Raw genomic sequence first — 24,483 nt, 5'->3', positions numbered from 1 at the left:
TAAGAAGTCTGGGAATACAGAGAAGGTAAGACAGGGTCCTTACCCTGTGTGCCCCTTGAAGTAACAATACCCAAACATTCAAGAAGTTAAATAATGAAAGAGTTAAATCAGTTAGAAGAGTTGTAACTTGTATGAAACAATGTATGTAAGATGTAACCAATGTGAAAAAGTGATCAGTAGGCCCACCTTGAGTAATACATTACTTAGTGAATTACTAATTACATTGTCAGGTAAGTGCTTGATGGCTCTAAGTCTGATTTCCTTTCTTGATTGCATTAGTTTGCAAGCCCCGCTGTAACTAACCACCACCGGCTAGGTGGTTTAAACAACTGAAAGTTACTGTCTCACAATTCTGGAGGCTAGAGGGCCAAGGTCATGGAGTCAGCAGGTTTGGTTCTCCCCTGAGGTCTCTCTCTGGCTTGTGGAGGCCACCCTGTGTGTCCTCATGTGGTTGTCCCTCTGTGTTTCCTGTGTTCCAATCTCCTCTTCTTACAAGGATACTGGTCGTACTGAATTAGGGCCCACTCTAATGACCCCACTTTAACTTAACCACCTCTTTAGAGGCCCTATATCCAGTCACATTCGGAGGTACTAAGAGTTAGGGTAGCAACATGAGTTTTGAGGGGACACAATTCAGCTCATAATATTGATGAAATGGAAGTGATTCCTGTCTATCTTTAGTCATTCAAATATGGATCCAGTGCCTGGGTGTACAAAGCCCTTGTATTATACTGGTGGTAGCCTATCATCGGAGGTCTGTAATGGGGGAGATGATTATAAATCAGTCATCCAAGTGCTAGAAAGATAAGGGACTTCTGGGAGAGCATCTAATCAGGCAAGAGATGGCTGTGGTCTGAACTAAGGCAGCAGGAGGGGAGACAGAAAATGGAAAAATATTAAAGATTTATGAGAGAGAATCAACAAAATTGGTGAGTGATTAGGTATGGGGTCAAAACTCTTAGGTTTCTGGCTTGGACAACTGGATGTTGGGGGAGGGTGATACCATTTGCTGAGGTGGGAAATGGAGGAGGAAGAAGAACAAGTTTTGGCAAAGATAATGAATTCCACTTTGGACCTGACTAATGGCCCTTTCTATCAGATGTCTAACCCAGTGGTTGAGAGCCCAAGCTTGTGAGTCTACAAACCTGGGGTAAAATCCTGCCTTGTCCGTGTCCTAGCTGTGTGATTCTGAGAAAGTTAATCAACCTCTCTGAACTACCATTTGTTCATGATAAAATGGAAATAGTAATATCTCTTTTATAAGATTGTTGCTGAGAATTAAAAGATATGAAATATGTTCAGCAATTGCACAATGTACCATGTATCTGGTACATAGAAAGCACTCAATAAATGTCAGGTCATTATTGTTACTAAATTTGGGTGACACATTAGCAAATCCAAGCATACTTTTTTTGGTTGATCTCTTTTGCATGTGCAGATTGTGTCTCTGACTTGAATTTCAGTCTCTTTGCTCCATTTGGAGACATTGCCTTCTACTTATTTTGCCTTTTGGTCTTGGATATCTGAGGGTTTCCCTGATACTAAGCTCTTTAGAAGCAGGATTATTTTATTCACAGAAGGTAAATTTTGAGAACAGAACTCAAAGCTCACTTCACTTTCTCACCACGAGGTGGCGCCCCTCAGCTGCTCATCTGATCCTGGTTGGTGCTAATCCCCTTAACTCTAAAGTGGGAAACCAGGCCCGAAAGCACCAAACCAAATCCCCAAGACCCAGAGGAGTGCTGAATGCACCTGAGGCTTGAAGAAAATGTCTTCCTCATTTTGGCCATAGGAATTGACTTGCACCTGCAATTCTTTAAGCAGGCCATGCTGTTCAAATGTCTGTGTCTCTGCATGTGCCACATGCTGACAATACTTATTCTATGTTACTTTGCCTCACTAACTTCTCATCAAACAAAACTTGGCTCAGATGTCACCTCCTCAGTGAAGCCTTCCCTGATTGGCTCTTCTGTCTGAGTTGGGCACCTCACTCTTTTACCACACACTGAGTGTTGAATTTGGATGGAGCTACAGTACATGCTTTTAAACTTTTTATTATAGAGAACTTAAAACATTGAAAAAAGAGTAAATGATCTAATGATGTCAATCTTGCTGAATGTAATTTCAGATTTCCTTATTCATGGAGTGACCTCCATGAAGAGAGGACCTGTATTTTATGACATTTAGTCACCAGTCCCGTGCCTGACATAGATACTTAATAAATATTTGAGGGGTAAATGGCATTACACTGGCTCCCATTTCTATTCATACTCTTCCCTCTTTTCTCTTTTGGGAGGCTCTCTCCATCTATGCCTTCAGTCTTTGAGGGACAAGCAGGGAAGCAGCCATGGGCCTCTCAGCAGCAGTCAGGACTAAGCGTGGCTCTCTGTGACACTCTTCCTCCAAACCTTGGTCTAGGGTTTGGCACTACACATTTGCCCAAATTTCAACTGTCTCTTTTTGTGAATATGACAAATTATTTAATGTGTCTGAGCCTTGGTTGCATAAAAATAGGAGATGTGTTTGCTTTGCACAGCTGTTGTGAGAATCAAATAAGATACCCAATTGCTCGGCACATAGTAGGTATGCAATAAATGCTAGTTTCCTTTCCTGTGGGTTTTATGTTGACTCTAGGGAAATGACTTCATCTTTGGGGAAGAATGGCTGTTATTCATTATGCAGCTGGAACAATGACAACAGGGTTCTTTGGAAAACACCGGCTTCCCCTGCGGGGGCACAGGAAATAGAAGATCAGTCTCCCTCCATGTCCAAGCCCTCTGTGTTTTACAAGAGAGGCCAGACTGGCCAAGGAAAGGGGAAGGGGCAGCAGAACCCCTTCCAGTAATTTTAGTCCATTCTTCCATTCGTTTATTCATTCACCAGATACTCCCTGTTCTTGAGTGCCCTCTGTGTGCAGGCACAGGGCTAGGTGGGGGGCTAGGAGGTGGAGAGACAGACTTGGTCTCTGTGCTCACAGAGCCTTCGGGATTTGTGGATGTGATGGGGGATTAGACAGCTGCACATTGCAACAGGGGTAAAGGGCTGTGAATAAAAAGTGTGGGCTATGAAAGGGAATCATACAGGGATCTAACCTAGTCTGGGAGATGGGAGGGCTTCCTTGAGAAAATGACATTGAGGCCGAGAAATAAAGGGTGAATGGGAGTTAGCCAGGTCAAGCATGTGGGGAGAAGAGAACCCTTCCCTCCTTCCAGCCTGGCTTATCTTCTTTCCACATCAACTTGTGGGGTACCCCAGGTGGCTACATCACCCGGAGCTCCCTCTCCCAAAGCTCTGCCTGGGCTTCATCTCCCCAACTCCTAGCCAAGCCTTCTGGCCCTCTCGGGGAGGTCTCCGGAGCCTGCGGGAGCAAGAGTCTTCTTCTCACCAAGGAAGTCATCCCACGATGACAGCTTCTCAGTGGGTCCTCTTCAAGGAGCACTTGCCTTCTGCTCAAGGTTTTGTAGGAGGAACTGTCTTTAAAGAACAGACTTGAAGTCCTGTGAATCTCAAGCACTCTGGCCAGTGTTTTGGAGACTCACAGGTGTCTCCTGACTCTGTCCTGGGCACAGCCTGAGTCCCATGGAGCCATCTTTCTTCTCCCCTGCATCACAGCGCTCTGCAGCTTCTCCCCCCAGAAGAACCCGACAGCCCCGAGCCTGACCTTCCTGCTTTGACCCAGCTGGAAGCCAGGGTCCGGGGAAGCCCAGGGGATCAGGTGAGGGCATGTAGGTGTTCCACTGCCAGGCAGCGGGACCCAGACCAGCTCAGGGCAAAAAGTGAGCTTGACGTCAGTCCCGGGTGAGGTCAGCCAACAACTGTCTGTGAACCTCATCAGGAAAAGAAGGATTGCCAAGATCAGGCTGCTTTCATTTCCTTTTCTCAACTCGGTTGGCAGATCCTGGTAACACAGGCAATCAAAGGCAAGATCCTGGATACTCTTTGTGGATGGGCTGGGGGAGGGCGTTCCTGGTCAGTCTATAGCCATATGGCTCATCTCTACTGGCAGTGCTGTCCCAAATACTGTGCTGTTCAAGGGCTTCAGCCATAGTTGGCTTGCACAGACTGATCAAAGATGGCACTAATCTGGGCAGAGAGATAATAGAAATAATTGCAGCTAGCTTCATAAGCCAGACACTTTTCACTTGGCCACATACTTGTTACTTTTTGTTGACTGCCCCTGGTGACCCTAAGAAGTGGAAATTATTGCCGTTGGCAGTTGAGAACTGACAGATGAGGAAATGGATTTAGAGGGTTAAAATGCCCAAGGCCACACAACTGGCAAGTGGTTAGATGGGCCTGGAAAACCACCTAAAGCTCTTCATCCAAAACTCCATTCATTCGTTTCTTCATTCAACCAACATTTATTGAACTGTATCCCCATGCCGCCAGTGTTTGAGGGAAGGCAGAGGAGCTTTGCTCTAATGGAGCTAAATCCTAGTGAGGAGAGGGGAAGAAAGAAGTCAACAAATTAAAAAGATAATTTCACAGATCTGCTATAAAAAATAAAGTGGGATACTAGAATAGGGCCACTTTAGACTGGTCAGAGAAGGTTATCTCCGAGAAGTGTTATCTGTGCATAAAGAAGTGGTGGTGGGGAGGGCCCGGGGACAGGCCATAATGCAGGATAGGGTCCGGCACCTTTAAGAAGCAGTACTGGGCTTTATGGGTTCTCAGCGACCTGTGAGTCTAGACTGAGGTTCAAGAACTTGATAGGAGTAAGTGTAAAGTCTCATACTTGGGCTCAGAATACCTGCTCAGAACAGGCCATGGTGGTCTTGTCTAAACTAGGCTTGGATGAGAGAAGTGGGAGTTACTTTCAGTTGATCTGGTAGACTTAATGTAATCTTGAGTTGCTCTGATAAAATTGGGGTCTGGGTGAGTAGGGGATGGACCCTCTCCTTTCTGAGAAAGTCAGACCCACCTGGAGATCTGTGCTTGCTCTGGGCACTCCACTTTAAGATGCCAACAGACAAATTAGATTGTTTCCATAGAGGACCACCCCACCACAACATGGGTCAGAAAAAACATTTGTCGCAGATAGAGATGATTTTGGGGGGCATGGGAGCTGCCTCCAGAAAAATCTAAGATCAACAGAAAGAACTTATATAGAATCAGATTTCTTTTTCTGCTAATGAAATGAAAATGTGAAGAAGACAATATCCTAAAGTAGAAAAAAAGTATAAAGAAGAAAGAAAAGAAACCCTTTTAATCCCACTATCCAGAGGCAATTTACTGATAATATTGGCAGAATTTCTTCTGGTGCTTTTTCTAGGCTCTAAAATATATGGTTAAGTCATTCCATGCAAATGCACATTTTTGCTGGTGCATATGTATGTGTATATGTCTAGAGAAGTGGGGGAGCAGAGTGGTTAGAGGGTGGTCTCTGGAGCCCTTGGCCTGGGTTTAAATCCTGGTTCTGTCCCTAATCAGCTGTCTGAACCTCAGCAAGGCATGTCACCTGTTAGCCCTATTACTTCATCTATAAAATGAAGATTGTATCAGTATCTACCACATAGAATTGTTTGAGGTATAAATGAGTTAATATTTATAATCACTAAAAACAGTGCCTACACATACCTGTTACATAATGTTTGGTAAAATAAACACCATCCTTTGTTCAACATTATGTCATAACCATTGTACAGTGACATCATGATGTTTTATGTAAACATCTATTGTCTGAATAGAACTCCATCATATATTTTTACCATAGTTTATTTAAATGCTCCCCTAATATTAGAGATTGTTTATTTCTAATGTTTCATTATCCACAAATGTTGATCATCTTGTGGGGGTAATTTAGTCTACGTTTCTGATTGGTTTACTTGGATAGAGTTACAAAAGTGGAATTATTGGATGAAAGGAGGTGCTCTGTTTTTTACTTTTTTAAGAAACTTTATTTTTAGGTAAGAAGATAAGAAATGGTAAAAAAAAAAAAATTCAAACAGTACAAAAGAAATTAACAGTGAGAAAAAAGTCTTTCTGTGACTCCTGTTTCCCAATTTCCTGCTCTGGCACTGAAACTGGGTTTGTGTTGATGCTTCCAGAGATAACCCATATAAACAGGAGATATGTGTGTGCATGATCACATTTTAACTTTTTAAAAATTGAAGTATAGTTGATGCACAATATTATATTAGTTTCAGATGTACAATAGAGTGATTTGACAATTATATACATAACAAAACACTCACAAATTCCACAATTTTTTAAAAACAAAAATTGTTACACTACCAGGACATCTTACCCTTTCACCTAGTATATATATATCAGAGATATTTTCCATCTTCACATAAAGAGCTTCCCTATGCATCTTAATAGCTGCAAAGGATTTCTTATTAAGTATACACCAATTTAAGTAGGGATATGGGCATTTTAAAAATGCTTAATGCTTATCAATAGACTGCCTAGAAGTGAGCTGTGGTTTACACCAGATAACTCCTCTAACCCCAGCTGACTAGTGGCATCAGGATTAAAATCCAGATCAGCATCAAAGCCGTGTCTCTGTGAAGATGTTCAAAGACTAACAGTGGAGGGAAACCAGTTGCTGAAGAATATCCTCCCCATGTTTCCTGGAGAAGATCTGACTGAAAATAAGGTGGGCTGACTCATGTAAGACTCTCAGTTTTTAAAATGTTCAGAGAGCCAGATAATTGTATCCTCTGCAGAAGGTCCTTGCAATTTTGAAGCGGAGGGATCCTGGCTGCATGAGAACAAGTATGCCCTACCTAGACATTCACATTCAGATACTCCGTGCTGGGCAAACATCAGTTTGAGACCTTCAGAACAGCAAAGAGATCACTGAAGGAGATAACTCTGCATCTCTGTGGCTGGCTGGCTAGCTGGGTAGGTAGACATCTGAGCCCGGAGTATCTCTTCCAAGGCCTGTCTTCCTGCAAATCCCCTTAGGTGTGGAATGGAGAGGAAGCAATGCTGGTGAACATCTTACGAAAGTGGCAGGGAAATGGGGGGCAGCCCACAGAGGGCCTTCCTGGGGGAACAAAGCATATCTTGGTCCTCTCCAGGGCTAGCTTCATGGGCCTAAGACCTGTGCAGTCTCAGGGGACCCCACATTTAATATATAACCCTGCACTTAGTTTAATGCTCTGCTGTTTTCATCTTCTTAATATATTTTTAACAAGAGGCCCTATATTTTCATTTTACACTGGGCCCTGCAAATTATATAGCCAATCTTGTCCCTATTAACTATAGGAGAGTGCTGACACAATTTTTGATACCTTAACTCTGCAAAGGCAACACCCTGGATCTGCCTGGAAGGCTGCTGGGCCTCCAGTCTTGAAGCAGAGACGTGGGCCCAAGAGTACTTTGCCTAGAGAAGAAAGAGGACGAGGACAGGAAGAGGAGGACACAAACTCCAGAAAGGTTTTGAGGCCCTCTTATCCTGACGTCTCACCTACTAACTTCACCAGTACAAAAAGACGAGATACCCAGGGAAACATTTCAGTCAGTAGCCAGCACACATAGGTACACTTGGCGCCTAGGCTGGCTATGTTTGAGCCTGACCCAAAACCTGAAGGGGGAAGGATTGAGTATCTGTTCTGGGCTGGGTTCTGGGACAAGCATACTATATACATGTGCTATACAGACAATATTATATCTTCATTTTACTAAAGATGAAACTGAGGCTCTGTGGGGTTAAATAACTGGCACAAAATCACAACAATATAAAAGTATAGCAAAGAGGGAAAATAAATCACCTTTAATCTCATTATGTAGAGCAACCACTGCTAATATTTGGTAATTTCTGGTTAGGTGCCATCTCTGGAAAGAGACATAAAAAAGCCACTGCAATGGTCTCTGGGAAGAATTAGTGGGAGAACTGTTTTACTTCTCACTTTGGTACATTTTGAATTTTGTGCTATGCACATGTAATATAAAAATGTATTATTTTATATAAATAATGAAAAAGAGTTGATCTTTGAACTATAAAAGAAATAAATTAGTACTCATTTGAACTGTTTGGAATATATGGCATATGGTTTCTTTACAAATTAAGCTTATCTATAGTGCATTTAAAATGTATTTATAAAACTTTACTTTAAATATAACTTCCCTGAAGCAGACTTTATCTAAGCAGGCACTCCTGTGTTGTTTCATTGTGACTCTGGGCATGGTCATGGAATGTTGAATTCCTGCTGACCTCTTTCCCCATGCACTCACTTGGTAGTTGGACAACCCATATTTCAATTTTGGTTCCACTACTTAAAGCTGGTGTGACCTTGAATGAATTACTTAACTTCTCCAAGGAAGAAGAGCCCTGCTTTCTTCCTAAGTAAAATAAGGGTACAGGGTCATAACTCCTTATTCATGACTGTGAAATCCCAAAAGTTCTAAAAACTGAGTTTTCCCCTTAAGTTTGGCATAAAAACTGGTTAGGTAATGAAATCTAGCCTGAATTAATGAGAGATAATTTATAGTTTTATTTTTCACACTTAACTTTATGGCTCAAATGTTTCACTACAGAAAAGTGAATGTGCGGGCTATATAGTGCTGTACCAGACCCCAGTGAGGGTGTTACATAATATGCAGTTTATGTTCCATATCAACTTTATAAAATCCAAGGAATTCTGATTTCTAAATCACATCTAGCCCAGGAGTGTCAGGAAAGACAAGGTTTAAAAAGTAGTAGGACAGAGATTCCTAATCGCTTACCCAATATCTGTTATTACCATGTTGCTTAATATAGAATACGGATTGATTTTACTGGGACTAGAAATATACCTAACTAAACCATTCCACTTCCCAGGCTTCCTTGAAAATAGGAGTAGCCAGAAAGATGTAATTAGAAGTGGTTGAGTGGGGCTTCCAGGAAAGTACCCCCTTTTCTTCTGACCTTCCTTTTTTACTGCCTGAATATTGATGTGATGGCTGGAGCTATGGCAGCTATCTTGTGTGTGTTTAAGCCACAGTAGTTAGATCTCTGTGAAGTTAATACTAACTGAAGCAATGGCCTAGTAAAATGCCTGAAGACTTATAAGTGTTATAAAAGTCTTTAAGAGCACACAAAAAGAGATGTGGTATTCATAGAGATGCTCTATTTTTAAAAGTTTCCCTTTCTGAGAGAAATCTTCTGCATATGTGGATGTTTTATTGCCCTTGTCTAGCTTGGATTAACACATAGTCTACAGGCACACACCTGATCATCTACATTTGCTCTCTTACAACACTAAACTATGTTTTCTACCTTTATGTTGTATCTACCTACCACTTCAGCATCTTATTAAAAATAATAAAGAGAGAAATGTGGTATCCACATATAAATCAAGTATAAAAATCAAATGTGTATTCATATTTGAACTGACTGTTTATAGTTCATAATGCATGAGCAAAACCAAAAGTTTCTGTGATGACTGCCCTTGTACTGTTCACCATGTAACTTATTCACTATGTAAGAATTTGTTCTCCATGTAAGAACTTGTTCGTTATGCTTCAGAAGATTGGAGACTGACGAAAATTAGGCTTGGGGTGGATTAATGATTGTGCATTGAGCATTGACTCCCCTATACAGAATTTTATTGTTGTTAACAACCATTTGATCAATAAATATGAGAGATGCCCTAACAACAACCAAGAAAAAGTACACACTTCCAATTGTAAAATAAATAAGCAACCGGGATGTAATGTATAGCATAAGGAATATAGTCAAAATATTGTAACAACTTGGTATGGTGATAGCTGGTACTTAGAATTATCATGTATATAAATGTTGAATCACTGTGTTGTACACCTGAAACTAATGTAATGTAATACTGTGTGTCAACTACCCTTCAATAAAAAATAATTATCTAAAAAAAAAAAAAAAAAAAAGTTTCCCTTTAATTTTTTTATCCTTTATATTGAAGTATATACAATAAAATGTGCAAGTCTTAGTGTACAGCTTGATGAATTTTGACAGATGTATACACTCATGTAACCATCACTCAGATCAAGATATGAAACATTCTCACTAATTTTTTTCCTCGTGGAGATGTTCTGATAATGGTAAGGACATGCCCAACAGGAAGGAGCTAGCTGGCAACCCTTCAGCTTCCATTAGAGCTTGAGACCTTGCCATGGAAAAGAAGCAGGAGTCTTATTGGTGCTCAGTTTTCCAACCAGTGTTGCCAGTTTTAGGTAGAGATGGATGAGACCTTTAGGGTATGTGTAAAAGAGCACAGGAAGGGTCTTGGGCCCCTGGAGGATGTATAGGAAACAACCAGTCAGTGGTGATGGGCTTTCACCTAATCCATTCCTGAACCCAGCAGGCCCTGAGAGCCAGTCTTAAGGGCTAGGAGGGGTAGCATGGGGTGTAGCTTTGGCCCTTCGGGGGTGGACTGGACATCAGCTAGAGCCAGAGGGCCGAGCCTGAGGCAGGTTATAAGAAGGTGCATGGTGGGGGCAAGCCTGAGAGATCACAGAGTGAACACTCAGTGATTCTAGAGAGGCCACAGAGGGACCCATTGGGAAAGGGCGGGGGGCCGGGACTGGGCAGAGGGGTCTAGGGGAACTGCTGTAGGATTCTGATGCCAGAGACACCATGGGGATCTTAGGCCCCTGAGTTAGTTAAATTGTTTTTGGGGGACTAAAAGTCAGTAGATTATTAATTATGTGGTTCTTTCTTTCTGTAAAATTCTGTGACCTCTATCAAATTACTATAAGCATCTATGTCATCACTTGTCCAGAAGCCTTGTCCTCCCCCGAGGTGTATTATAGAGCAATACTTTAGAATAATCTGTGAAGTTGGGGAACCCAGACAGAAATACTGTGGAAAGAGTGTCTCTGTTAATATGATCACATAACGTTTAAAAGCCTCATTACTAGAGGAGAAGTTACATTCATAGAGACCCGTGAACTCCAAAAGATAAAAAGGTGCATTCATAGACACCTCTCTTAACTCCAAATTCCACAGTATACTGCCAGAACTGACACTGACAGCTATTTCTGTCTGAAGATTAGTATCAAAGTTGAATTTTAAGTGTGTAAGTCACATCTGTGGACTCCTCAGGGCTGTACAAAGCCTTCAGCTGCTGAATGGAAGGTCTGCAGCCTGAGCAAGTGCGAGCAAGCCTGCCTTCCCTCTCAGCTTTGTGCCTCCTCCCTCCATTCCCAGCCCTCCCCAGCCCCATGGAGATCAAAGCTGTTCCCTAGACCATGCAAAGCCATTGCTGGAAAAGCCACATAAATGCTTCAGCTCTTTGCTGACTGGGGCTGGGAGTGGTGCCAGGCCGGAGCTCTCGGCAGGGAAACCTTCCAAATGCTGGATGAAGCCTCTGGAGCAGATGTTGCCTGTGGATGGCCCACATTCAGAGAGCTGGGCGGGCAGCAGGCGTGGACTGGGATTTGGATAGCTCACAAAACGGTGGAACAAAGACCTGTAGACAATGCCCCGATGGAGAGGCCAAGGAAGGGTCAGCTGTCAGGAGTCCCTGGGGAGACCTGCTGAGTGCCCAAGAGACTAGAATCACAGTGAATCCTTTCAGATGGAAAGAAAGGGCACAGAATGAGTGTTCCTGTGAACACCTCCCTGACACCTAGCCCACAAAGGACTCTGTGGATGTTCCTCTCTCTTGCAGCTTTACAGCCACCCTCCCCATTTTGAAAATGGAAACAGTTTAATGCCCAAAATTTGCAAAGGAGCCAGGCTTTGAGAAAAACAGTAGAAATAATAATGTAGGTCCCATACCCATAAACTGTTTTTGTGCACAAATTCCAGCTGCTGAGCCAGCACTGATATTACCACCTTTTGAAATAGCAGATTTGAGGGACCCAAGGGGTATGCCAACTGGAGAACATCTCTGTCCACGGGCACGTTATGACAACTGAAATTCTAGCACTACCAGTTTGAAGCACCGAGTAGCTGAGTCAGAGCAAAGAGGAAGAAAGCAAAAAGGGGAATTTAGGAGGCTGAAAAGACATGATGAGAGACATTTTGCTGACTTCACTGATCTTCTTAAGGGCAGCTTTGGGGCAAAGACATATTATCCCAGAAAAAGTCATTGGGTTTGGAGTCAGGCAGACCTGGGTTTCAATCCTGAGGCTGATACTTACTAGCTGGGGGACTTTGAGCTAGTTACTTGACTCTTCTGAGCTTACATTTCCCATTGCTGAAAGCGGGGTATGATTCCGGCCTCACAGGGTTGTTGTGAATGTAAATCTGCTCTTTTACTGAGACCTTGAGGCACACATGTAATTTATTAGAAGCCAAGGCCCCAGAGTCATTGCTGACAGTGTGTGTCTGGGGCCTCGTTGTTCCATCAGCTGAGCAGATTCTCTGTTGTCATTGTTCATCTCAGCCCAAGATTCTGGCTTGTTCTTGGGCGGTTACTTCCCAGGCTGTGGTGACATTCCCCGCAAGCTGCTGAGAAGCTGGAGGCTTGGATTTCACTGAAGCCTTCAAAAGGTATTTGCATTTTGAAGCCATTTTCCCTTTGTCATGTTTTTCTACTTATTCTAGGCCTTTGGGAGAAGGTTTTCATTTTTCTAATGCCCCTGAAATTAATCTTTCTCTGGAAGTATTTCTTACCACCAAGGAAGATCTGGGGCCGCCCCCAGATAAATTTACAAAGCAAGGCAGGACCAAGAAAGCAGGGGAGGGAAAAGTTGGAGTGAAGTCAGGAACAGGAATGGGTCTGAGAGCCGCAAATAGAGAAAGTGCACGGAGCTGGAGGTGAGGGAGAGCACCCTGGAGTTGGAGGTTCACTCCCTAAGTAACTGTGGGGACCGGCAGTCCCTGTGACATGCTTTCTCCAGGGACTTGTCCCTGCTGGGAGGCAGAGCAGCCTGCCACAGGAGCTGTGCAGGGGTTGCCTGTGTTGATTCTAAAATCACCACCACATTTGCCTCGGTTTTCTAGCTCCCCTTTCCATATGCGCTCCTGCTGCCTCTCAGAGGAGCATGGGTTCCCAGCGGAACTGCTTCACTAAGCTTCATCTTACCCACTATCACTACCCAGAGCAGTGCCACCTATTTGGTGTGCAAGGTCCTGTGCTCAGGAGGACCCTGCCTTGATTTAATGTTCTTCTGTCTCTATTTGGAAATTCTTAATAATATTATCTTTGAAATAGACAAGTAAGTGTTTTGTAAGTGGAATTTAATGCATCAGTGGAATGTACTTAAGACACCCGGTGAGAGCACACAGCAGGGCAGGCAGCAGGAACACAGAGCAATGGGCCTGGTGGCCCTGCATGCACGTGCATGCCTAGGACGGTCTGGGGCACCACTGGGCCCCAAGGTGCCAGGCCAGACCTGGGCCCAGATTGGTGGCAACAATAGGCAACAGCAGCAGAAACTGCAGAAGATGAAAGAAGGCAGTGCAGGACCTGTGGTGAACGACCAGTTTGGGCCCTGGAATCCATTCTTGCAGTCTCTGTACAAACAATAATTCTCAGATCTGACCTCCTGGATAGAAATTGCTGGTTTTCAAGGCAGTAAACTTTGTCAGTAAATTATTACAAAAATACCAACATACATATAGGTACTGCACTAGAGCCTATCAGGGAATTATTAGAATTCTTCAAGGAGTTTAGAATCTTCAGTTTTGAAAACTGCTACAAAATTGCAAAACAAACATTCACAGGCTTAGAAAGAGAAATTAGACTTAAAGGTCATCACATTTACATGGAAAAGAACGCTTCATACATATGAAGCTTCAGATAAACCAAGTATTAACAAGCAAGACAATTTCAAAATTAATTTTTCTTGTAATTGAAGGTAGAATGCATAAATAAATGTTTTAAATTATATACAAAAGACGAAGCCACTTTCAGTTTCTTGTATGACCTTCACAGTTATAGGAAAAGTTGGGAGGAAACATTAAAAGGCCATTGTGTAAACTTACATTTAAAATAAAATTCAGACTTGTATGAAACTGATTTGTATGAAGAATTAATCTGCTTAGAAAATATGTTCCATAAGAATCATCAGCTCCAAATGCACTAAAATTTATATTTTGAAATAATTTATCAGAAGTGTATTCCAAAGTTGTCACAGCCCATAAAACACTCTTAACAGTTCAAATAACAGTTGCCTCTGCAGAAAATCCTTCTCAAAATTAAAAATTGTTGAAAATTACTTGCAATCTTGCATTTGCCAAGAGCAACTAACATTACTTTCAATTACACTTATTGAAAATAAAGTTGCTAAAATTACAAATTTTAATGACCTAATAAATGAAGTTGCAGAAAAGCAAGCCAGAAAATTCTTAGATAAGGTCTAACATTAATAAAGTATTACTACTTACTACATTATATAAAATATGGGAGCAAAAGTCATTTTTTATAACTTGGGAGTTTATGTTGTTACTTAGGCATCACTATTATCCCTTTTGCATTTTATAGGTAATAAAATATTTCTAAAGACAAGAGCTTTATATTCCAATACCTTTAACAGCACTTTTCACCCTACTCCTTGATCAAGGACTCCTGCACTTTGATTTTGTACTGGGCTCCACAAATTATGTGGTCTGCTCTGCCTCAGGGCCTTGAAGGCTCTCTAGATTCCAGCAAAGACTGTAAACATATAAACTGTTTTATATTTTAAGAGCTCTTCTAGACTCCAGAGCAGTGGCTCTCAACCAAGGGCAATTTTGTATCTTCCCATGGGCCACATGTGGAAATATCTGGAGGCACTTTTTGTTGTCACAACTAGGGGGTTGCTGCTGGCATCTAGTGTGGAGAGGTCAGGGATGCTGTCAACACCCTACAAGGCCCAGGACAGTCCCACAGCAAGGAATTACCTGCACCAAAACACCAGGAGTGCTGCAGGTGAGAAATCCTGAACTAGACTCTCTAAGGGAGGTTTTAGACTAGCAGAGCAGGATCCTTGGTGCTTTGTTGGAAATGCAGATCCTCAGGCTCTACCTGAGACTCACTAAATCAGAGCCTGCATTTTAACAAGATCCCTAGGTGATCTGTGTCCACAGAAAAGTTTGAGAACTGCTGAGCTAGGGGATGTGACTCTCTTAATTGTGTATTTCAGAAATGTGGTGGGAGCCCTGCCCTGCCCCTTCAGTCACACATCAGGCCAGCCCTGCATGGATCCCAAGGACCGCACAGTTCCTGCCACTTTCCTCATGCTTCTTGTTCATCTCCCAAGGCTCCCCCAGGCATGAGACAGGCAGGCCCAGATCAAGGACACTGTAGGGCAGTGTCTGACAGCACCTTAGCCCTGGCATTCACTCTGGTGTTGAACTTGTACCTCTGCCGAGCAAGTATGCAGAGAAAACAGTAGGCTGGTCTCAGCCCTGGGGACCTTCAAAGCTCTGGCCTGGCTACCAGCTGGTCCCAGGCCTCTTTCTACTGCAGGGGGCTCAAGGACTCTGTGACCTGCCTCCATGTACCACGAGGTACTCGGAAATAACCTCAGGCCCTGTTTTCAGAGCACAGCCTTGACCACTCTTGCCTCTGCAGTGCTCTTTCCCAAGTTAACTGCTTCCTTGAATGCTTACTCATCTGTCCTTCCTGGAAGCTTTCAGTTTACCTCAGGGTCTCTATAGCTACCAGCAGATGAATCAAGACAACGGCTCCAAGCTCCAGAGTCCTCAAGGGAGGGAAAGTAAGCGAAGGTCAGGTGGGAGCTGTGGCAAATGCAGGCCCAGTGTTTACAAAGCTCTGAAGTTTTAAAGACAAGCAGGAAGTGTTTTTTGTTTTTTTTTACATGTCTTCTGACTTTCAAATACTGGCAACTAAGTAAGAAAATTAAAACCAGCCACAAGCATACCAAACTCCTTCACAAGAGGCTAGGGCCTAAGATAGACAATTTGCTGCTGGGCTATGTAAAGACTTATCATGTTATCATGTTGTATTTTCATTATTTGTAGACATCTTTGTCTCTCCTTTCAGCCTGCTGACAACTTGAAGGGCGGGACCTGGAACAAAGCTGTCCTAAGCATATACTCAGTGAATGAATGAATGAATGAATGAATGCACGAGTGAGTGAATAATGCTGCTTTTTCTAAGCTATGGTCATCCAGTAGGGTTGAAGCCATGGTTTGTAATGAGCAGTGTCACCCCCTAGGGTTGTTTGGACAACTGTGGGGGTATTTTTGGTTGTTATAATGATTGACAGCATGGTTGGCATTTAATAGTTGGAGAGGTCAGGGTGATAAAAATAATATTAAGCTCTTATTTTGTGCTTACTGTGTGCTGGACTCTGTTCTGAGCACTTTATTGAAATGGACTTATTTAATCCTTACAACAGCCTTCCAAGGTAGATACTGCTATTATCCCCACTTCACAGACAAGGGGTTTGGGTCAGGGGGATGCTAGTTGGTCTGGAATGGACAGGATGGCCTCATGTAGCAAGGAACTGCCCTATTTTCCACAGATTCTGGAACGTAGTGTGTGCCCCATCGGATGTTTATGTAGGAAAAAAAACCCTGTTTATACTGATCAGAAATACAACTATCATGTAAATTTCAGGAAGAGTATGCTTTACTTTTCAGCACTTTACCAAGAGCTCACCATTTCAGAAAAAATCACAGAACAGACAGCAATGTTGCTCAAGGCATCTGAGTCCCTAAAACCAAGCTCCTGCATCCATCTGCATTCCTATTTGTCAAAGTCATGCTAGGTGCAAACATTGGATTGATTGATTGTTTTTTAGTAAACTTTTTAATGATAACTACATTCTTCAAAAAAGTAAACCAAACATATGTATACATCTCTATGAACTTTTGCAAAGTGAACACACCTGTGCAGCCAGCACTCAGGTCAAAAACAGAACATTCTTGGCTCCCTGGAAGTCCCCTCATACTTCTTCCCTGTTGCAATTCCTCCTGAAGGTAACTACATCTTGACTTGTAACACTTGACGTTAATTTTGCCTGTCTTTGAACTTTATATAATGGAATCATACAGTATATACTATTTTTGTATCTGGCTTATTTCATTCAAAATCATAATGTGAGATTCATCTGTGTTGTGTGAATTGACCTCTGTTCATTCTCGGGGCTGCATAGTTCTCCATCGTATGGACATACTATGATGTATTTTTCTGTAGGTGGACTTTCAGGTTATTTCCTGTTTTTGCCTATTGTGAATAATGGTGCTGTGGACATTCTTGTTGATGTCTTTTGGTGAACGTGTATGTGTGCATTTATTTAGTTTTTGCAATTATGTATGTAAGGAGATTATGTTATCTGCGATTTTCGGTTCATGGTAGTAAGGCAATGTTATATTTGCTAACCAAAGAAGGCATAGGTTCTGAGGAAATAATTGAGACCCTCTGGTTTGAAGCAGGTGCTTCTTTCCATGGTCCATTTGTCTGTCCCACAAAGACTTTCCCTGTTGTCCAGTGATGGGGAACGTTCTGGCTGTGCTCTGTGGAGGGAGAGATTTGAAAACTTTGCCATAAAGCCAGAGGGCAGGGACCAGCATTTTCAATCTCACCACTAGGGGTCAGGCATTCACAAAGGACTGGGACTGGCTGTCCCTTCTTCCATGCAGGCTTCCTCTGAGGTCCTGCCCCTTCTACAACTCGACCAGGGATAATTTAAAAAAAAGAAATCTTAGTAGTGCACTTCAGTGCAGGGAAATGGAACTGAAACACTTTTTTGGGCATCAGATATTTTTCACCCACCCAGTGAAAACTGCAGTTGTATTTCACCTACCTAATTGGAGAATCTCTGGGGTCTGGCTGTCCCCTTGGGGCACCCCAGGTGGCTCACCCTACTGGCTTCACTGGTGAGTTTATCTAGCACTGGGTCACTTGTGCTGGGTTCACTATCCCTACAAGGAGGCTTCTGCAGACACACATCCTGGCAAATGTTTTGCAACTTCCTCCAGGAGTCGGGGGCAATTTGTAGTCTTTGCTAATTTCCATGGTCTAAATACTTCCACCATTTCTGATTTCAAGCTGTCCATGAGATGTCGTTGAACATGGAATTGGGAAGAGATGCTAAACAGCATAATATTATGTAGTATTTCCACCATACACATAGGATAGATGTAACTAAACTTGAAAGCCTAAAGGTATAATGTGGTGAAATAATTGGGAAGTGATAAGTTTTGAGTATTTATTACTTTAAAAATACAATTTATTTGATTTTACATATATATAATTTAATTTTTTAATAATGACTGTGGTTAGCAACCAGCTCACAAAAATCTTGGAAATTTTACAGTTAATTCTTGAGACATAGTATGAGCAGGCTCTAGCACTACAGGTAACTGGCTCTGATCCTCCTTTAAAAATCACGTTTGTCTTTTGCAGTGAAAATTGCAGTTGTATTTCCTAAGAGACAGGCAAGCCTGGCTCTGCCACTTAGTAACTGTGACCTTGCTCTTATCTTTAACCTCTCTGTACCTCACTTTGCTCATTTGTAAAGTGGAGTTGATAGTATTAATACCTATTTTATAGGTTGGTACAGGATTAAATGAGCTCATGTATGTTACGCCACTGAGCACAGTGCTTGGCAGACTCTTTAGTAAGACTGGCAGTGGCTGCCAGAACTTCACAGCCCTGCCTCTGCCTCCCGAGACAGTCTGAGGGAGGTGCCGCTGTTCCTCTGGCCACCTGCCTCACAGAGCATGCAAAGCCAATCACACAGCCCTGCTTTGCCACTGTTAAGTCACATGAAAATGAACCACCAGGGCAGCCTTGAGGAACAAAGTCCCCAAGGAAATGTGGTGTCAACTGGCCAGAGCCGTGGGTGGGGTTGTGAGCCGGCTGTGTCTGGGAGAGCTTCAGGCGTTTAGCTGCCCTCAGTGCCTTCCTCCTTCCCTGCCAGCTCTCAGAGTCACCACCCAGCCTGTGGGCAAAGGGCAGGGAGGAGAAGCAGGTGATCAGGCTGGGAGGCACCTGTGGAGGGGCATCTGGGCAGTTACCACCTGAAGACAAAGCAAGTAGATGCTCTTAGCTACCTTGGCTTTTCCTTGAGCGTACAGTGGGGCCAGCACTTTCACCCAGCTTTCCTGGTCTGTGTCAGAGAGAAAGATGTTGTCAAAAACCTGTCAGTGCTTCAGAGAAGCAAGAGAGGCTGGGTCACCCTCTTGCACACACCTGCTCACATAACCGCGGGTGTACATTTTCCAGGGCTGGGCTCGGGGTTGAGTCCCAGGGAATTATTCTTGCTGTTCTGAGCAGCACTGCTCTGAACTTTGACCTCTGACCTCTGCAAAGCCCCCTCTGACCAGTGGCCAGCTGGGTCTGGGCCACCAGGCATGGTTCCTGACATGTCTGAGGAGGAGTGATGGTGCGGGCCCATGTATTCACATATTCAGACAACCACCTGTGCTCAGGATCTTCCCAGGAGTGGAAACCACCTCTCAGCTCTGCTGGCCCAGCTCTGTCTGGCCCATCCACCTTGGACTTTGACTTTCTGTGCTGACAGGTGGCTTGAATACTCCATTTCCCCTGGGGTCAAGCGGGTTTACTTGTTTACTTTCATGGGTCTTTGAAGGCTGCCCAAGGAATCTTGAATTGAAACAAGAAACTCCTTTCTGAGGTCAGACAAGCCAATCTGTTCAGTGCCTCAACTTCCTTATGAGCAAAACTGGGAGATAATTATGCCTCATTTTATGGGGATGTTGTGCAAATAAAATGAGCTGCTTTGCAAGAAAACACTTTTAAGAAGATCAAGAGGTATGTAAGGACAATTTTTGTAATAATTTGTTACTCTTATTGGGGGCTGTATGATTTATTTGAAAAAGTGTGACTCTTGGAATAAACTAGAATGAATTCTGGCTTTGCAGCATATATGCTATATGGCTTTTGATATCACAAAAATCTGTCTGAGACTTTCCTCACATGTAAAGTAGTGTTAATTATACCTAACTTGGAGAACTGTTGTCAAAATTAGTCGTAACAAATATAAAGTCCCTACCAAATATCTGGCATACAGTAGGTGTTCAATAAGTTGTAGCTGTCATTCCTGTTGTCATACATAATAACGACAGCAACAGAGATATCAATTACTAATTCTGAACCTTTTCTTTCCTTTGCTTTCAGGGAGCTAAGCTTCTTTTCCTGCCTTGTAAGTGGTAATGGCACAAGCTCCTAGTTAGATTCCTGGGAGAGGGAGGAGGAATAAAATGCCCTCTGACTCTTACCAAGGGAGTGATCCCATCCCAGCTTGTCCAGGACTGTCCTACTTTTAGCACCAGCAGTCCCGAGACTCCGGAAGCCCCTTAGGCCCAGACAGACTGGGATGACTAACTTCTCTACTGACCACCAACCAGGGTCTAATCCCCAAGCCATTTTCTAGTGCCTAGACTTGGAGTATGGAAATTTGGAAGGAACCAGGAATACTAGCTGCAAGAGCCCCCTGGAGTCCATTTAGAACAAAGCATGGCCCAAATAAATAACTGGAAATAAAATATTGGCTGTGGCCTTAAAATGCATGTTACATATAAAATACAAAAGATCAATTATGAAGACCACATATTATGTGATTCCATTTACATGAAATATCCAGAATAGGCAAATCTGTGGAGACAGAAGGTAGATTATTGGTTGCCTAGAGTAGGGTGAGGTGGGAGCAAGTGGGGGAGTGACTGCTAATGGGGATAGAGTTTCTTTTTGAGATTATGAAAATGTTCTAAATTGACTGTGGTAATGGTTGTACAGCACTGTAAATACACTAAGGCCACTGAATTGTATACTATAAATATACATTTATACATTTAAACTAAACTGTACAGTATGTTAGTTATATCTCAATAAAACTGTTAAACGTAAAAAATAATAAAACATTTTAAACATTTTAACTTAAAAAAATGTTTCCTCCTACTTGAGGGTCTCTAAGTCTAAATTATTTTTAACTCTCATCTTGAAAATTATCTCTGCAATGGCATAAAAATATTTAACCTAGGCCAGGACATACAACCCCCATTTTTCAGGTGAGATCAGCAAGGCCCAGCGCAGAATGTTACAGGAATTTTGCTCAGTTCTGCAGAGAAGACCAGAGGAACTTCAGGCCTGAGAGGAAATGGTGGGAGAGGAGAGGCTGGGAAGCCAGCATTTACAAAAGGAGAAGAGACTCACCCCTGATCTTAGCAATCTAAGATAAAGGAAATACGTGTTAAATTGAGGCTTATCCAAAATTCAACAGAAAGGTGGAAGAGAGGGTTGTCCAGAGTAGTGGGGAGGACTCTCCAGGCAGAGGGAAAGGTGTGGGCGCAGGCTCTGAGATGTGAAAATAGGTAGCACATTAGAGGCACACAGGTGGCATGGGGAGGCTGGTGTGTGGGGTGTGTGGAGGGATGGAGAGGATGGCTAGACTGAGGAAAGCATTAGATTCAGTCCCTAATTGTGAGTTTGATTTCATTCTGTGGACACTGTGGGGTCCATAGGAGGATCTTTAGATAGTGAGTAACAGATCTGCATAGAGTCTCAGAGGTCATTTTGCGGTGTGAGACATGATGGGTCTTGCATGAGGTCACTGAGCTGGTTCTTGGCCAGACTGCAGGACAAAGCCCAGTACGCCGATGCCCAGCCTAACGCTGTGTCCATTACACCAAGCTGCCTTTGCAGATGGTCTGCTCAATCTGCTTTTTTTCTCCTATTTGTGATCTCTAATTCTTTCCCCACCCTTTCCCTTGCTTCCTTTCCCTTCCTGGGCTTTATGTCTGCCTGGGGTGTTCTGCAGCCTATACAGGGTTGCTGAGCTCTGTTGCAGCCCCAGGGAGACCCACTCTTCGCTTTTCAGCCCCTTAGTGGTCTGGGAAGCTAAGCTCCATAAAAGAGGGAAATGGGCAGGAAGGGAGGGGTGTCCATCTTTTCCAGTGATTTGGGGTTTGGTAAGGCAAAGAAAGAAAGAAGGCAGATCAAGGGCAGACTAAGGGAAAAGGTAGAAAAAGAAGAGGAGGATTCTCTTGGGGATGGGTGTGTGTGCATAAGGAGTGGGGCAGGGAGAGGCATTCTGCCTTGTTTGAGCTGCTTCAATGACATGCCCTGTTAATTCACAGCACTATTCTAGAGAACCTGCCAGAGCTATGCTGGGTGAGAGGCCCTCAGAGGGAGTATCATTGTCCAAAGGGCGTCTAGGTGGAGGAGACTGCTAGACCCAGCTGTTCTGAGGCTGGTCCAAGTGCAGACTCTGATTCTCAAATAGGGCACCTCTGAGATAAGCACTGTATGAAGGCCCTGGGGCATGAAGATACAAAGTCGCAATCATCACCATCTTGGGGCCACAAACCCTGTAAAAACAGAAACGGAGGACTTATCTCCTAAGGATGCAATGAGATCACCAACGAATAATGCAGCTATACACTGCACACGCTGCTCACAATGTATGTGCTGGAAAATAGCCCCAAGAGGCAAGACGCGGGATGGGAAATAAAGTGAGGAGTGTGGCAGGGTTTTAGCCCCCAGTCTGCCAAGTCCTCAGTGCTGAACTTCAGTTTTTTCAACCTTGAGAGCCATCGTGTGCTCTAAGGAGTGACTTCAGAATGCTTGCTAAAATAGACATTCCTGAGTCTGACCCTACCTAGCTTTACTGAATCAGAAAGGCTGGAGGGTAGAACCCTGAATCTGCATTTTACACCCACCCACCCCCTGGGCAATTTTGAGTTTGACAGGCTACTCGCCTAATGCTTCCTGCAGTTTGAGGAGTACGGCTTAATAGGGAGATAAAGACCTGCTTCAGATAAGTCTGGCGAGCGATTCTAGAGCTAATAAAGCGTCTAAACGCCTTGGGAATCTGAGAGCAAACCAGTTCTTTGCAAATAATAGTAATCCAACAATCCCAATAATATCCAAAAAAATACAAATACTAATAATAGCAAAAGAACTGAAAAACTCAATGCAAACGCTGCGCAGTCCGAGTCGGTACCACAGCCGGGTCCACTCCAGAGCAGTAAGCGTGACTGTCCCTTTAAGCAACCCCCACCGCTCTCCAGGGTCGCCTCCCCGCGGGGCTTGCGGCTCTCGCCGGCGGCGCGTGCGTGCTGGCAGCCGTCGATCCGCAGGGCCTCCCAGCCGGGAGGTCGCGGCGGCGTGACGCTTGCGCTGGTTGCGTGCACGCCTGGCCCCGCCCCTTCCCCCCCTCCCGAAGCCCTTCCCCACCCGCGAGGTACAGCTGGGCTAGTGACGCGGGAGCCCCCGCCGCCGCCGCGTTCCATTCTCCTAAAACGGCAGCAGTCGCGTCCCCTGCCTCCAGCTTCCTGGTCCCGCAGCGCCGGGCAGCGCCAGCCAGACACGGGCACGCGGAGCCTCGCCTAGACCCGAGAGGGCTGCAGGCGCGCGCAGGCAGCGGAGAGGATCCCGGCGCCGCGGAAGCTGAGAGCGCCTCCCTCCAGGGGGCACAGCGCCGTTCTCCGGGTGAGTTGTCACCGCGGCTGGGGGGCGGCGGGGCCCGGAGCATTGTGTCACCCGCGCGCCCGGCCGGCTGTCAGAGGCGCGGAACAGACGCGCACTGCCCGGAAGGAACGTTGGGGAGCCCGGTCGGCCGCCCGGCGTCTGCTGCTCTCTGCGCCGGCCCCGCTGTCACCCGGATGGCGGGGCGTGGGGCCGGGGGAAGCTGGATGGGATGTGGTGTGGGCTCTGCCGAGACCGGGAGGAGGACCAGACGGCGGGTTGGCGGCTGGGGGCTTGGTGGTCGGGATCGGGAGCGCCACCCCGGCCTCGCCCGGCGTGCGAGGTCGCGCCCCCTGCCCGGGAGTTCAGGGTGGAGACCACACTTTACGAGCCGCTGGAGAGGAGGTAGACAGAGGCCCTCTTTTTTATTACTGTTATTTTCCCCTCCAGCCGACTAAAGTTGCGGGTCCTGTGCGGGGGCAGGTTTGGCTTGGCAGCGGTGGATTTCCTGAGGAAACCTTGGAGTCGGTGTGTGTGAGCACCGGAGCTTTTTGGAGCCCCCGCGCCTGGTCTGGTCTTTTATCTGAAAAACTCTCCTTATTATCCGCTCTGAGACTCACCCAAGCCACTTCCTGTTTATATATGTAGACTTTCTTTTTCACTCCTGGTTTTTAGAGACTCCAGAAATTAGTGTAGGTCAGACCCTCCCGCATGGTTATTATGGCTGTGTGGCTATTGAAGGGTAAGTTACCTTTAATGAGATTAGTAGCGGAAGGTGGTTTTGGGGACCATACGACCCAGGGGAAAAGAGGAGTCAAATCAAGCCTTTTCTGGTTCGAGGGAAGTTAAACATCTTAGCAGAGGTCAAATGCTGCGATTCCCACTAATTGTTGTGTGGCAGACGGTTTGCTGGGCTTTGTTGCTGTTGGCAACTGGACCTGGTACAGAGGTGCAGCAAAACTACCTAATGCAAGTAAACCGTAGGTGCTTACTCCCTTTCCAGAACTACAGAAGTGGGAAGTGTGTCTTCCTATTCTTCACAGTGGTTAGTTCATTTCTGCTCCTCTCATTCCTCTGGTTTAAAAATATATGTATGAATGATGCACACATACACACACACACCTTTTCTGTTTTGGGAATTCCACACCCAAATTGTCACCATCTAGTGGAGGCTAGTAGAGACATGTGCTTGGCATTGAGTTCTGACTTCTCTGAGCTTTGCATTTTTAGCTAGATGCTTATTCAACCC

The 24,483-nt window shown here is 44.4% G+C and overlaps 1 protein-coding gene across 5 annotated transcripts in view; it reads left to right on the top strand.

The window, feature by feature from the left end:
* Positions 1 to 24,483, top strand: part of SUSD6 (sushi domain containing 6) — a 118,262-nt gene that overhangs the window by 1,757 nt on the left and 92,022 nt on the right. Inside the window, exon 1 of one of the 5 annotated variants that reach the window (XM_036913361.2) lies at positions 23,123 to 23,258. The exons of 2 other annotated variants lie outside the window; for them this stretch is intronic. The gene's annotated coding sequence lies outside the window, so the exon portion shown is untranslated. Of the gene's footprint in view, positions 1 to 23,122; positions 23,259 to 23,287; positions 23,640 to 24,483 lie in introns of those variants that run through there. 2 more of the 5 variants (XM_036913365.2, XM_036913363.2) reach the window with 2 other exon arrangements.

This window comes from Manis pentadactyla, chromosome 11 (assembly GCF_030020395.1).
Source record: "Manis pentadactyla isolate mManPen7 chromosome 11, mManPen7.hap1, whole genome shotgun sequence".
In the NCBI taxonomy this organism is placed as follows: domain Eukaryota; kingdom Metazoa; phylum Chordata; class Mammalia; order Pholidota; family Manidae; genus Manis; species Manis pentadactyla.
This window is presented reverse-complemented; position numbering and strand designations above follow the sequence as displayed.